Genomic DNA, 14,464 nt, shown 5'->3' with positions numbered 1-14,464 from the left:
TGCACACAACCACAGTGCAACCACAGAAATGCCGAACGGGTATCCGACGACTTGGTAGCTGTGCCAGTAACTACCAGTAAATTGACATGTAAACAAGACAAGGTTGATGTGTTTGCATATCATCGGCCAAACCAGTTAATCCAGTTCTGCCCCCTGGTCTGCTCTGGGGACTGCTGCACAAACCATTCTCTGAAGGCATGGCGTGTGTGCCTTAGGTTTCGATTTCCTGCTTCAGGCAAGGGGCGGTAGCAATCATGTGATTAGAGTCTGTAGCTATATTTTCCGATACAGCTTGTTTGTAAGCGAACCCTGGTCTTATCTGGTGCCAGACATCCGTGCAAGGACAGCTGCAGAAGTCAGATGCAAACCTCACTTTCTGCAACAAGTAGGGAACTCAAACTGCTGTGAAAGACTGCTGGAGAGGTACGTGCACGTACTAAATGCGCAGTTCTTGTGCTTTCTTTATTGCCTGACCCCTAACAGATTACTATTGACCAGTGGCGGCCGGCAGCTTTAGGAGGGAGGGGGCGGGAAGCACACACACACTCACACACACACTCATTCTTTCACACACAGACACACACGCACGCACATCCATTTACAACACTCAAACCATTTAAACATGCACGCACGCACCAAACATTCATTTAAAAACATCACACACAAACACACACACACTCATTCTTTCACACACACATGCATGCACCTCCATTAACACTCATATCATTCAAACATGCATGCATGCACCAAACATTCATTTTAAAAGATCACACAAACTCATTCTTTCACACACAGACTCTCACGCACGCACATCCATTAACAACACTCATAACACTCAAACATGCACGCATGCACCAAAAATTTAATTTAAAACATTACACACACACACTTACCTTCAGCCTCCAGGTCCCAGTAGGGTTGGGACTGCTGCCTTCCCTCATTGGCTGACCTCAGGTCAGCCAATGATGGAAGGCAGCAGTCCCAGCCTCGTCACAGAGTGGAATGGGGTCAGTGAGACTGCTGACCCCAGCCCACTCTGTGACGAAGTGTCACTGATTTACCCTCGCCCTGGGCGCTTCAGGGCTTAAACCTGAAGCGCCCAGGTAGAAGTCATTGGGTGACGCTTTCCTCGTCACCCAGGGGAGGGCCTCGAGGCACCTTTGCTGAGCCGAGGAGGTCACGCCCATAGGAGTTGTGACCTCTTCAGCCCAGCAAAGTTCAGCTCAGGCAGCCAGGAGTCTGCGCAAATCGTGCATGTCTCACTCCTGGCTGTCAGCTGAAAATGAAGAGTGTCTGTCAGGCTGGCCTTTGTTCAGCCTGACAGACACTCTTCATGAGAGGCAAAAGGTGGGGGGGCATGACCCCTCCGCCCTAAAGGATGGGTGGCCACTTCTATTGACTTTAGATCGTGCTTTGGAGATGCAGGAAGTAGGTTCTTACTGCACAACCGGCCAGTGCAGATCTTTCAGCAGCAGAAGATTTAATATTCCTAACTCCACATTTATGTACCTTTAAGATATACGTATCACACAGATACATATATATGAAGTTGGTTAAATTCTAGACTTATTTACCTCTCAATATTGTTTTCTTATAGTTTGTCCTCGATTGTGTGCCCCATTGCTATTCTGGGATTGATATTGGGGGTGCACACCTTTCAGTCTGCCAGGGCAGCGTTAGGTGGAACCTGATTATATAATGCCAGTTCTCTGTGTAGGATTGACTTACTCGCAAACCTCAGAAGGTTTGGAAATGTCACTGTTGCTGGATCACTCACCAACAACACTACAGCATAGCTAGATCCGATGGTGATGAGATATGTGTGTGAAGTTAAGGCTCAGCACAGTGCTCAGAGGTCCCTCTCTTATGCCATCCAATGTTTCTCATGGTGTCATCTGGTTATTTCACTCTGATATGGGTTATTTCATATGATGTCCTGCAATGCCCAAGGATTTCCCGATTAAACTAGTGGATGCTGGGCACATAAAGATGCAAAAAAGTACCAGCTTGGCCCTTATTGTTTATCTGGTTGGCAGAGTTATACACCTTTGTCCAAATAGGAACCACAATCCTAGTCAGGGTAAATCACACACAATCCAAATTAGCCTTTGCCCACCCTCTGGTAGATTGGCACTTAGCAGCCAGGCTTAACTTAGAAGGCAATGTGTAAATATGTGCAATAAATCATACATTAACACACTGAAAACACCACAAAAATACACCACACAGTTTTCGAAAAATATAATATATTTATCTGGTTAAATTAAGGTAAAAATGATAAAGATTCAATAATCACAAGTTGAGATATCACTTTTGCAATATTAAAAAGTCTTAAATCTTAGAAATCAACAGTTGTCTCTTGTTTGCACAAGGTACCTTGTTTGCGTAAAAAATAACTCACATGGAGACCGCAGAGGAGAAGATGCGTGGAAAAATAGGGTGTGAGTCAGATTTTCCGGCGCAGCACAGATGATGCGTCATTTCTTTTCATACTTCAAGGGGCTTTGTGTCGATTTCCGCCACACACTCTTGGTTCCTCTCTGCGATGCGGGGATCTTTTTGATGCTCAAGGACAATGAGGGGAAATCCTGGGCTTGTGGGAAGAAGTCACAGGCATTGCGTCGATCCGATATGGCGATGTGTTGAATTTTCTGTCTTACACCAGGCGCTGCATTGATTCTTCACCCGGGAAGTCAGGCCGCGTTGTTCCAGTTTGGCTGTTCTGCAATTTTCTTGTTGCAAGGCAAGCTGTGTTTCATTTTCTGCAGGCTGTGCATTGATTTTCAGTGCACAAGGAGTTTCCTGAAGAGATGAAGTCTTTTTGGCCATGAGACTTCAGAAATCAGAAGTCAAGCTCAATCCAAGCCCATGGAGAGCCCTTCTCAGCAAAGTCAGAGGACAGCAAGGCAACAGGGCAACAGCAGGGCAGCAGTCCTTCTCAGCAAAGCAGTCCAGATGAGTCCTTTGAGCAGCCAGGCAATTCCTCTTGACAGGTTGCAGGTTCAGGTCCAGAAGTGTCTGATTTGGTGGAGTCATGGCCCCAGTTTACATACCCAAAAAAGCCTTTGAAGTGGAGGAGACTTCAAAGAGTAGTTTTGAAGAAGTGCACAAGGTCCCTGTTCACTACAACCCTGTCTGCCAGGGTCCCAGTAGGGGGGTTGGCAGTCCATTGTGTAAGAGCAGGCCACTAGCCTTTGAAATGTAAGTGTCGGGTCCTCCACCCTTCCAGCCCAGGAAGACCCATTCCGTATGCAGATGAGTGCAGGTGTGGCTGAGTATCCTGTGTTTGTGGTTGTCTGGGTAAAATGCACAAAGAAGCTGTCAACCAGCCAGCCCGGGACATTGGTTGGAGACAGGCTGTAAGGCAGAGATGGATTTTAAGTGCAGAGAAATGCTCACTTTCCAAAAGTGGCATTTCTAAAATAGTAATATAAAATCCAACCTCACCAAAAAGCAGGTTTTTCTATTACCATTCTGGCCATTATAAATATGACCTTGTTACCCCTTCCTGATCAGAATCTACCACTCAAACAGTATATGAGGTAGCCCTAATGCTATTCTATGAAAGGAGCAGGCCTCACAGTAGTGGAAAATGAATGTAGGCACTTTTCACTACCGGGACATATAAAACACAGATGTAGATGTTCTGCCCTTTACCTACAAAGCACTCTGCCCTATGGGTTACCTAGGGCCTACCATAGGGGTGACATATGTAGAAAAAGGGGAGTTTAAGGCTGGCAAGTACTTTTAAATGCCAAGTCGAAGTGGCAGTAAAACTAAACACACAGGGCTTGCAGTGACAGGCCTGAGACATGGTTAAGGGGCTACTTATGTCAGTGGTACAACCAGTGCTGCAGGCCCACTAGTAGCATCCAATTTACAGACCCTGGGCAGAAATAGTGCACTTTATTAGGAACTTACAAGTAAATCAAATATACCAATTAGTAATGAACCAATATTTCCATGTCTAAGGGAGAGAGCATACACACTTTAGCCCTGGTTAGTAGTGGTAAAGTGTGCAGAGTCCAAAAAAACAGCAACAACTGTCAAAAAAGTGGAGGAAGGCAGGAAAAAAGATGGGGGATGACCACCCTAGGGCTAGTCATTACAACCCTGGCGGTCAGTGTTAAACCGGCAGTAAGACCGCCAACAGGCTGGCGGTCTTACTTTGGGGAATTATGACAATGGCGGTTACCGCCATGGTCATCCGCCGGTTTTCCGGTCCGCCCGCCAGGGCGGAGACGACCGCTGGGCTGGAGACCTGGGTCTCCAGCCCGGTGGCGGTCACTATACTGCCGGCGGTATTTGGACCCGGCTACCGCCGTGGATTTCCAGCGGTTTGAACAGCCATGAAATCCACGGCGGTAAGCACTATCAGTGCCAGGGAATTCCTTCCCTGGCACTGATAGGGGTCTCCCCCAACCCCCACCCCTGCCACCCCCCAAAGGTGGCAGGGCCCCCCCACCCCGACCCCCAACATCACATCACCCATACCCACACGACACGCACACAGTCACCACCTACACCCTTACACGCACACACGCCAACATACATGCTAACATCCACACACACAGTCAGACCCGCACACCCACATTCAAACATACACGCACACATCCATACAGACATACCCACAGACATACACGCACTCATTCCCATACACACAACACCCCCGCAAGCATACACGCACTCACACACACCCTCTACATACACACACGCACACCCCCATGCACCCACACAACACACAACACCCCCCGCCACCTCCCCTAACAGACGATCTACTTACCTGGTCCGTCGATCCTCCGGGAGGGGACGGGAGCGATGGGGGCAGCTCCGCCAACACCACACCGCCAACAGAACACCGCCACAGTGAATCACAGGACGTGATTCGCTGGGCGGTGTTCTGTTGGCGTGGCGGTGGAGGTGGAGCAACCTCCACTTCCCCGCCTCCCGCCAGTATGGCTGTTGGCGGCTCACCGTCGGTAAAAGGACAGAGAGCTACCAACGGTCATAAAAGGCAGAGTGGAAAACCGCCACCACTGGCGGTCTTCTGCACGGCGGTACCTCGGCGGTCTTCAAAAAAGACCGCCGAGGTTGTAATGACCCCCACCGTACCTACATCTTGTTGTCCACCAAAAAGTATACAAGAATAATTTTAGAATGTTCTGGGTGTAGAAGTGTAGCCTGAAAGCAAAAGCAAACTGGCAAGGGCATGCCATATAATATATATTAGCATTCAACATTGCAAAATTTGCATATTTTAGGTAAAAGATGTTAAGTGCTCCCAATCTAAAAAACAAACGTCTCCAACTTCAATCATTATGATAGCATTTCCATAATTCCCCATGGAATTTTGTGAACTCTTGGCACTCCATTTTTAGACTGGAATCTATAAATTAAGAGACCCGGGTTCAGATTTACAAAACTCTGACACAACTCAGCACAGCACCTAAGCTGCATTGCTTGAGATGGAAAGAGAAGGACAGTGCCATATCTACAGAGATATGGCACTTTCCTCCTTTCCCTAGCACCAGCACACAATCATCCTGGGAGCGCCACGCATACATCTTTGCACCATAGTGCAAAGGTGTCTGCATTAGTCCAGCATAGGTTTTGTACTGGAAGGTTATGCTTCCAGCACAAAATAACATGCTTAGACTGACTTTGCAACTTTTACTACTTTGTATGAGTGCTGTACAGTGCACCACACATGCAAATTCGGAAACGAAAGGAGAAATGTAACCATTTTGACTTTTAACACCGCCTTTCAAGTGGCGTTTATTTTTGGACAAAACCCTGTGTACTATTGTTAGTAGAAAAGGTTTTACATTAAAAACCACGGGTGCTAGCACAGTAACACCCTTTCACCAATGGAATGCCACCTTGGCACAGGCATAAAGGCACAATTACGTACCTCTGTGGGACTTACCTGCATGGTAAAGGGTGGGTGGCAACGGCATTGTGTGGTAAAGTCTTCTTTTAAGGCTGTTTTACTTTTTAGACATCCAGTCTGCACCTTTCTGGATCTGAGGAGGGAAGAATGTTAAGAAAGCCAGAGGTCCTTTAACGCATGACACTGTGCACGACGTTCTGGGCCAGGGACACAAGATGGCCCAGATGATGAACAAAGGGAAGCGCCCATCATATGAGGCTAGTGCGTCTAGGGGAAGGTTATGACCTGAAAATGCTTCTGAATAGAAACAAAGACGGTTGGGTGGGACCTTGAGCTGTGGATGAAAAGTGAGTAGCTACTTCACAGTTAAAAAAATCATTGTGAAACTCTAAAGCAAACATCATTTTGCAGCTATGAATTCTAGGCAAATGATTACCAGCAGAAGAAATGATTAACTGGCAATACTGTGTTTACTGCTGGGTGGGGCACCAGCCAGGCCAGTCAGCTTAAGCTATGGCTTCGGCTTGTGTGTCAGAGGACAGGTTCCTAAATAAGGGGTCCCGCATACCCAAATGGGTGTCTCTGGCTCTCTCCCTTTGTACATTAATCACTGGGGAAAGAAAGTTATGAAGAACATGTATAATGCCAGGATGCTGAGCCAATGGACGGAGCACCAGTGAAATAGGTTTTCTGCAAATCATGGTCCTACAGTGCCTGCATTACTGAAATTTACCGTTCACTTGATGGCAGCTTGTTATGGTTTGGGACTTTTTAAGGTTGCTTAAGATGCAGCTGTATTCTAAAGGGTGATTGGCACTATTTGTGTTGGAGTTTTTCCTGTGATGTCCCTTTCCAGTAGTGATGCATTTGCTGCCTGTGATAATGTGAGTTCCGGTGGTAGACATGCAGACAGGATTTTACTGCTGACCCTCCTTCGCCCCTTGTTATGATGGGCAATATAGCGCTACCAGTAGTCATTTCATGTCTTTCTTTCTATTGTAACATTACAGGCTTATAAGTTTAGCGAACGATCACCGCAATACAACTTCTTGCGCAGTTAACAGATGGCAGATGTTTATTGTTACCCAACCTAGTGATACCCATTTTTTGCCCACAGACGATGAACGACTGAGCTACTGACTGGGATGTGAGCCTGAGTAATGGGGGCAAAACAGATACCATCAATGGAAGCGTTAGACCAGTGAACCACCAGCCCCATTTTGGTTCATTGTGCTGCAAACTCCTCCTGTTCTTTGTTCTCATCGGCTGGAATCTGTTATGCTGCTGACATACATATGGTAATTGCTTGTTGACTGGATGTTTATCTCTGTGCAGCGGGATGTACATAAGTAAGGACTTGATCACGAGTTGTTCGTTACTGCTGTGCCGTTTATCATACACAATAAATAACGATGCTCTAAATATTGGCATTTATGAGGTCCCCTGTGAAAATGGCGATTAACATGCTGATGTTGATGCTTCCCTTTAGCTGCATCCAAGCAGTCAGTCTGTGCCCAGAGCTCGCTGCCCTAGTGCTAGGTGCTCCAGTTCCCCTGATTGCAGCTCTGGGTAAGGGCTGTACATACTGGAGCCAGAGGCTACTTTGGAGGAAGCAGTAAAAGAAGACAGCCATGGATGAGGAGGTGGCCAGGCTCTGTCTGCTTCCACATGGTCCCAGTGGCAGCCAGTGCTCGGCAGCATCAGAGGGATCGGCTTAGAAGAATGAAGGAAACCAGACGTCCTGTAAACATTGTTTTACATTATTCACCATTACTCTGTTATCTTGACCAGATTTCACCGGGTCTTGTTGTCATCCGTTTTGGAGTAGCTAAAACAAAAAATAGCCAGTTCTATTTAATACACATGGATGATGTATTTCCTATATACAACAATGAGCGGCCATCCATCCCTTCGTCCATTCACCCACTCATCCATCTACAATATCACACAAACTAGCCGATGATGAAGACGAACCTTCAGTCAAAAGCCAGAGCTATTGGCTTTGCTACTTCTTGTTGTTAAATGAAGCGCGCCCAAGCTACCATCCTGATCACTGGAAGTTTTCGTCCTGCTTACCGATTATTGCAGGACAGAAAAAACACGCTAGACAGGCATTTCAAGCGAGGCCCTCTTCAGTGGTTCATTCCATTACAGCGCCACACAGTTTTGATGCCTTTTCTGCGCCTTTCCCCTAACGAGCGCGTAATCGAGTTTCTGCATCAGGCAGCCTGGAAAGAATTCATAATAACTGATTGTTCTACACAAAGGCTTGAACGACAAAGGAGGCTGTCTGCTTTACAATTGTTGAACATAATCTATCCCACTTTTTCAAAGAGGCATTGGCAAAGCCAATAGGTCTGGAGTTGGTCACAAGCATTTTGGCTTTGGCAATTTTTGTTTTTGTTTGTCATGGGTCTTTGTTGCAAGTGCCTTAATATTTGAAAAATAAATGAGGCTCTCCAAGCCGGATCCAGTATAGAACTTCTTTGTTAAGCCTTAAAATTAGGAGCCCACAACCAACATGACAAGAGCACCGGTGAGACAGAGTAAACTGTCATAACCTATGTCGCACTTACATATATCTTAGAGTTATCTCTTTCAAAATACAACATGTTACCGGCTCACAAGCTATTACTTTAAACTACCAAAACCCAAACTGAAACTGACAAGACTATAATAAAATAAAACATACACTATTTAAAAATATACAGCGCGCACTGCTACAGAGAACAAAATGACATAAACATGCAGCCCAAGTCACAGTGAGAGCTCACGCCAGACACAGTGCCCTGCAGCAGGAGCTCACACTGTGACAGCTGAAGCTAAACCAAAAGTAATACCTATGCAACACTCCCCCCTTTTAATTAAAAAAACAAAAATATATATATTTCTACATATATATATATATATATATATATATATATATATATATATATATATATATATATGTACATATTATAATCATTTTTACACAACTACTTAGAAACCAGTGCAGGACTTATAACTTAAAGCATATAAGCTAAGAAACATAATAGTCCTGAAATTTGACAGGCATACCCGCATTGCGAGAATTTCTGATTTTCACTGTTGAAGAAAGTTTCTCTGAATGCAATGATTGTCCCGAAGAACTACTTTCCTCACCCCATGGACCCACAACTTCTGAACCCTCCAACAAATGTGTTTCCAAAGTTAGCGTACTTAAATCAATTTGAGAGAAATTCATAAGTTGTTGATCACCCCAAAAATTATATTCATAATTAGATGTCCTTGATCTGACTAACAACATTCTCTTTGCTTGCTCTTTTGAAATTTTAACAATATCTCTCTTGCTCCACCAACCTTTGTTCCACAAAAGCACTGAGCCTTTAGAAATTCTCTCAACCTGGACAGGTAAAGAACATTTAGAACTTCTCTTTTTAACCCTGGAAGGTACTCTCACTAAGACCCAATTTCCAACCTGAACATCAACTAATTTAACTCTATATTTCTTGTCAAAAAGTTCTTTTGTTCGATTTTGCTTTTAGCCACTGAATTTTCAACTTTAGATAAATCCTCAAATTTATCTTTGTTCAGATTTCTAATCCAATCAGGTAACATATTAAATCTGGGCAACCTTTTGCGCAATAACACAAACGGACAAACACCAGTAATACTCTGAGGAGTGGTTAAATATGACCAAATGTTTTCTTTTTAAAACATTTTAACATCCTGACCCATCGCTAAGGCTGTTTGAACACCTTCCTTTAAGAATTTGTTAATACGCTCCACCAAACCATTTGATGAAGGTTGAGTAAAGAGCCACTTTACTATGTTTTATGTGATGCTGAGAAATAAACTCATGCATTTTGTGTGAAGTGAAATGTGTGGCATTATCTGTTACCATTTAATTTGGTGCACCTTCAATATTAATTATCTTCTGCAAAAATGTGATTACAGTGTCGGTATTTGGATTAGCAGTAAAACCAACATACACCCATTTAGAAAAATAATCAATTAAAACAATCATATACCTTTGACTAGATGGAAGCAACTCAAAAGGGCCTGCAATGTCTATTGCCACTTTTTCCCGTGCCATGTCAGGATAAGGAGTGTTGTGCAGAGGTGTCTCCTGCAATTTCCAATGTTTATCTGAGACAAGACAAGTAGCACACTAACCAATATCAGTGGCCACTTGGGATTCCATAGCTGGCCACCAATAAAATTGTTTGAGAGCTTTATGGGTGTTACTTATGCCCACATGACCTTTGTGTGCTTCTTCAATTAGTGACTCCCTTAAAGAACTTGAAGGGACACACAAGTCAGCACGCATTAAGACACCAGTCACCAATGATAGTTCTTCAGACACTTGAATATAGGGACGTAATGACATCTCTACATTTCTTTCACGAGGCCATCCATTCTTCATATAAGTTGTGACCTGAGAAAATACTGGATCATTGTTTGTAGCTTCAACCCATTTTTCATGCAAAAGTGATCCAGTATTATGTAAAATGTCCTTTATAGATGCCACCACGCATTCTTCTTCAGAATTTACTACAATTTCATCCGAAACTGGTTATCTTGACAAACAATCTTCTCTAATGTTCTTACCTCCAGGGGTATTTTTCAGAACAAAATCAAATTCATGTAACCTAGAAATCAATCTTACTAAGCGTGATGACGCTTTCCCCATTCCATTATCATTTAAGAGATTAATCAATGGCTTGTGATCCGTAAACATGTCAAATTGGTTGCCCCAGATGTAATTTTTAAATCTCTCCACTGCCCACCAACACGCTAGTGCCTCATGTTTAATTGTACTATAATGTGACTCGGCCAAATTCAGAGCACGTGAGGCAAAAGCAATGATGGTTTTTTTGCCATCAATCCATTGAGATAGCACAGTTCCCAGACCCATTTGACTGGCATCCACAGTAATTATACATTTTCCTCCAGAAACAAAAGGTGATAATGCTGGAGCTGATATAATCAACTTCTAGACATTCTGAAATGCTTCCTCAACATCATCAGCCCAAATATATTTGGAGCCCTTTTTTAACAAGTTTCTTAATGGCTGTACAACATATGCATATCCCTTAACAAAGCGTGAATAATATTCACTTAAGCCTAGAAACCACCTCAGAGTATCCTTATCCCTGAGGGGCTTTGGATCCTGAATTGCTTTAATTAAGAAATATTTTGGAGAAATACCATTTGGGGTGACCTTGTGACCCAAATAATCAAAACTTTGAACATTGATTTTGCATTTATCAGACGCAGAGTAACTCCAAATTCCCTAAATTTATCAAAAACCCTGGTTAAAATTCTATTGTGTTCATTCAAAGTTTCTGCAAAGATGAGTACATCATCTTGAAAAGCTTGAACTCCTTCGATGCCCTCCAATACTATGTCCATCAACCTTTGGAAGACACTGGCAGCTGAAGCCAGGCCAAATGGTAACCTTGTAAACTTGAAAGCAACAAATGGGGTTATAAAAGTGGTGAAATTTTGTGGCACCTGATCCAGCGGAATTTGATGATACGCTGATTTAAGATCTAATAGTGAAAAAAAACTTTCATGACCAATGTTAGCTAACAAGTCTTGCACCTTGGGCAATGGGTGACATTCTACAACAACGTTTTTATTTAATGTGCGAAGGTCACCACAGAGTCTTATGTCACCATCCTTTTTCCGTACGATCACTATGGGACTGACCCACTCAGAAGTCTCTGCCTGTTTAATGATACCCTCATTTACCATTTGGTCCAATAACCTTTTTAATTCTGCTCTGATGGTGAACAGTACAGGGCGAACTTTATGAATTACTGGAACTGCATTCTACTTTAACCTAATAGTGTGTGTGTGAGTTTTTAAAACAACCAATGGAGTTATTAAAGAGCTCAGGGTAAGCATCACAAATATTTTTTACTGACATTTTCTCCAGAACTTGAACATTGGTTACAGGAATGTTACATATTCTCACAGGCAAATTTGCTCCAGGAACAAGCATGAGGCCTAACTTAGCTAAATCACGCCAACCTACAATATTTCTCCCTTTAATGGCCACATGCACTTTAGTACATATACTTTTTCCCAAACAAGCGATTTGTTCTTCAAAATACCCAAAAGATCAATATCTTGATCCCATATGCTCTAGGGTGTACAACTGGTTCACTTAATATCACTTTACCTTTCCAATGAGAGTCAAACAAAGTGTCTGAAATTATTATCATGGGTGCACCAGAATCACAGGTCATATTGATAGAAATTATATTACCTAAATGTACTTGGCAAACAGGGTCTTTGATGACTTCATTTTTACAAGTTCCAGTACCTAAATTCAGTCCCATGCTAGATAAATTCAATAAATCCTCTTCTTCTGGTACTTCAAAACTATGTACTTTTACATTTTTGCTACTTTTGCAAAAACTGTAAAAATGTCCTAGTTTTTTACAGTTAGTGCAGAGTTTACCTATAGCAGGCCTTTGTGCAAAATTGCTCAAATGTGATTTAGAACCACATTGAAAACAATACTGATTAGTTTTCTTAGCATAAGGTTTAACATTCCTGCCCTTGGAACAAACTAAATCCACATGTTCTCCTTCACTAACTGAATTTACTACAACTGAAGATGACTTGGTATACTCTTGAGTTATTTCCTGAGTTGAAACAATTGAGCGTTCAATACTTTTAGGTAACATCAACACCCCACTTAACGATGGATCGCTGCAACTTAATAACCTTTCTTGAATCTTCTTGGAATAGCAACTGTAAACAAATTGATCACGTAAATACATATCTAATACTAACCCAAAGTTACATGTGACAGCTAAAGATCTCAACACTGAAATAAAATTCTCCACAGATTCATCTGCTGTCTGTTTTTTTATTTTTTATTAAATCTTTCTAACAAAACACTTGGTTCTTCGCAAAATTTATGTTCAAGACGTGCAATAGCTTCTGCAAATTCATTCCAATCACCGGCTGCTTCTTCAGATGGAATTACTTTGGGTAAATTATCAAACACTTGTTGCCCTTCCTGTCCGAGGTGACTAAATAAAATGGCAGGTTTACGCTCAGGCTGAAAACCATCAGCACCTACCGCAACCAGATAGTTCTCAAATGAACGTAGACAAATATGCCATTTAACAGGAGGTTTACCAGGGCATTGTGGGAATGGAGCAATATTAGCCAAACTAGAAGCAGAGTCAGAAGCCATAGCAACAAAAAATTATATTTTGTGTTCCCTTAAAGACCCAACAAATAACCACTCTGTAATAATTCAAATGGTAACATTGTAGAACTATAATATCTAAATACAAGACAACCAAAATTTCATGGCACTTAATATAACACTAGTGATACAGAAGTCTTTAAAATATTAAAGTTGTCAAAGGGGTGCATGTCACCATAGTGCAAGCATATAAATAGTTACCAAAACAAATGGTGTGCTCATCACTGTGGTGTACCTATCACCGATTAATAGGCTTTTAGTCCAGTTTCAAGGTGAAGTTTATCTAATCTTGAAGCTGTAACTATCACTGGAATGAAGAGTCCTTTCCCATATTCCAATCGGACAGGAAACAAATATGTGCTTCAAGGTGCTTGACAGTGAAAGAGATAACAATGCGAACACAACACGGAAATGTTGAAGAGCCAGAGGTCACTTCACTGCCTGATGAAAACAGCAAACAGAGCAATCCACTCAGAAACTCCAGGAACCATCCCAGGAAAGTGTGAAAAGTAAACAGGCATCAGCTTTGGTCCACAGCACACCAGGAGCCCAGGCGAAAGGCTGTCCGGAAAGTCAACAGCAGAAACAAAACAGACTGCACATCAGCAAATAAAGGATGTGCCCTCCAAAGTGAACCCATTCAAAAACAGAAAAGTGTTAAAAGAAACGATGCGGTTGTGAGCTCCAAAGAGCTTAAGGCAAACAAAAGAAAATCGTCGCCAAATGTTGCAAGTGCCTTAATATTTGAAAAATAAATGAGGCTCTCCAAGCAGGATCCAGTATAGAACTTCTTTCTTAAGCCTCAAAAATAGGAGCCCACAACCAACATGACAAGAGCACCGATGAGACAGAGTAAACTGTCATAACCGATGTCGCACTTACATATATCTTAGAGTTATCTCTTTCAAAATACAACATGTTACACGCTCATGAGCTATTACTTTAAACTACCAAATCCCAAACTGAAACTGACAAGACTATAATAAAAGAAAACATATACTATTTAAAAATATACAGTGCCTGCTGCTACAGAGAACATAATGACGTAAGCATGCAGTGCACGTCACAGCGAGAGCTCGCGCCAAACACGGTGCCCCGCAGCAGGAGCTCACGCTGGGACAGCTGAACCCAAACCGAAAGTAACACCTATGCAACAGTCTTGCAATTGTTTATTGCTGGGAGAGCTACTGAGCCCTCATCAATTTATACAATATCTTGGCTAAGGACAAAAGTATTTCTTTATTCTCAAATAAGCACACATTCATTTAGCAGTCCCTGGCACTGAAGGGAATTACTTTGTGTGTGGCTGTGGTCCTTGTAAAAGGGAAGCATGTTGTAACTCACAGTAAAGTCAGCAAATT

At 42.7% G+C, this 14,464-nt stretch overlaps 1 protein-coding gene across 2 annotated transcripts in view; it reads left to right on the top strand.

The window, feature by feature from the left end:
- Window positions 1-290: 290 nt before the first annotated feature.
- Window positions 291-14,464, top strand: part of LOC138268003 (E3 ubiquitin-protein ligase TRIM56-like) — a 46,579-nt gene continuing 32,405 nt past the window's right edge. Inside the window, exons 1-2 of one of the 2 annotated variants that reach the window (XR_011199900.1) lie at window positions 302-423; window positions 7,008-7,188. The gene's annotated coding sequence lies outside the window, so the exon portion shown is untranslated. Of the gene's footprint in view, window positions 424-7,007; window positions 7,189-14,464 lie in introns of those variants that run through there. The other variant, XM_069217309.1, reaches the window with a different exon arrangement.

Source organism: Pleurodeles waltl, chromosome 12, assembly GCF_031143425.1.
Source record: "Pleurodeles waltl isolate 20211129_DDA chromosome 12, aPleWal1.hap1.20221129, whole genome shotgun sequence".
Classification (NCBI taxonomy): Eukaryota; Metazoa; Chordata; class Amphibia; order Caudata; family Salamandridae; genus Pleurodeles; species Pleurodeles waltl.
The sequence above is the reverse complement of the archived record's forward strand: the minus strand, read 5'-3'. Positions and strand labels throughout refer to the sequence as shown.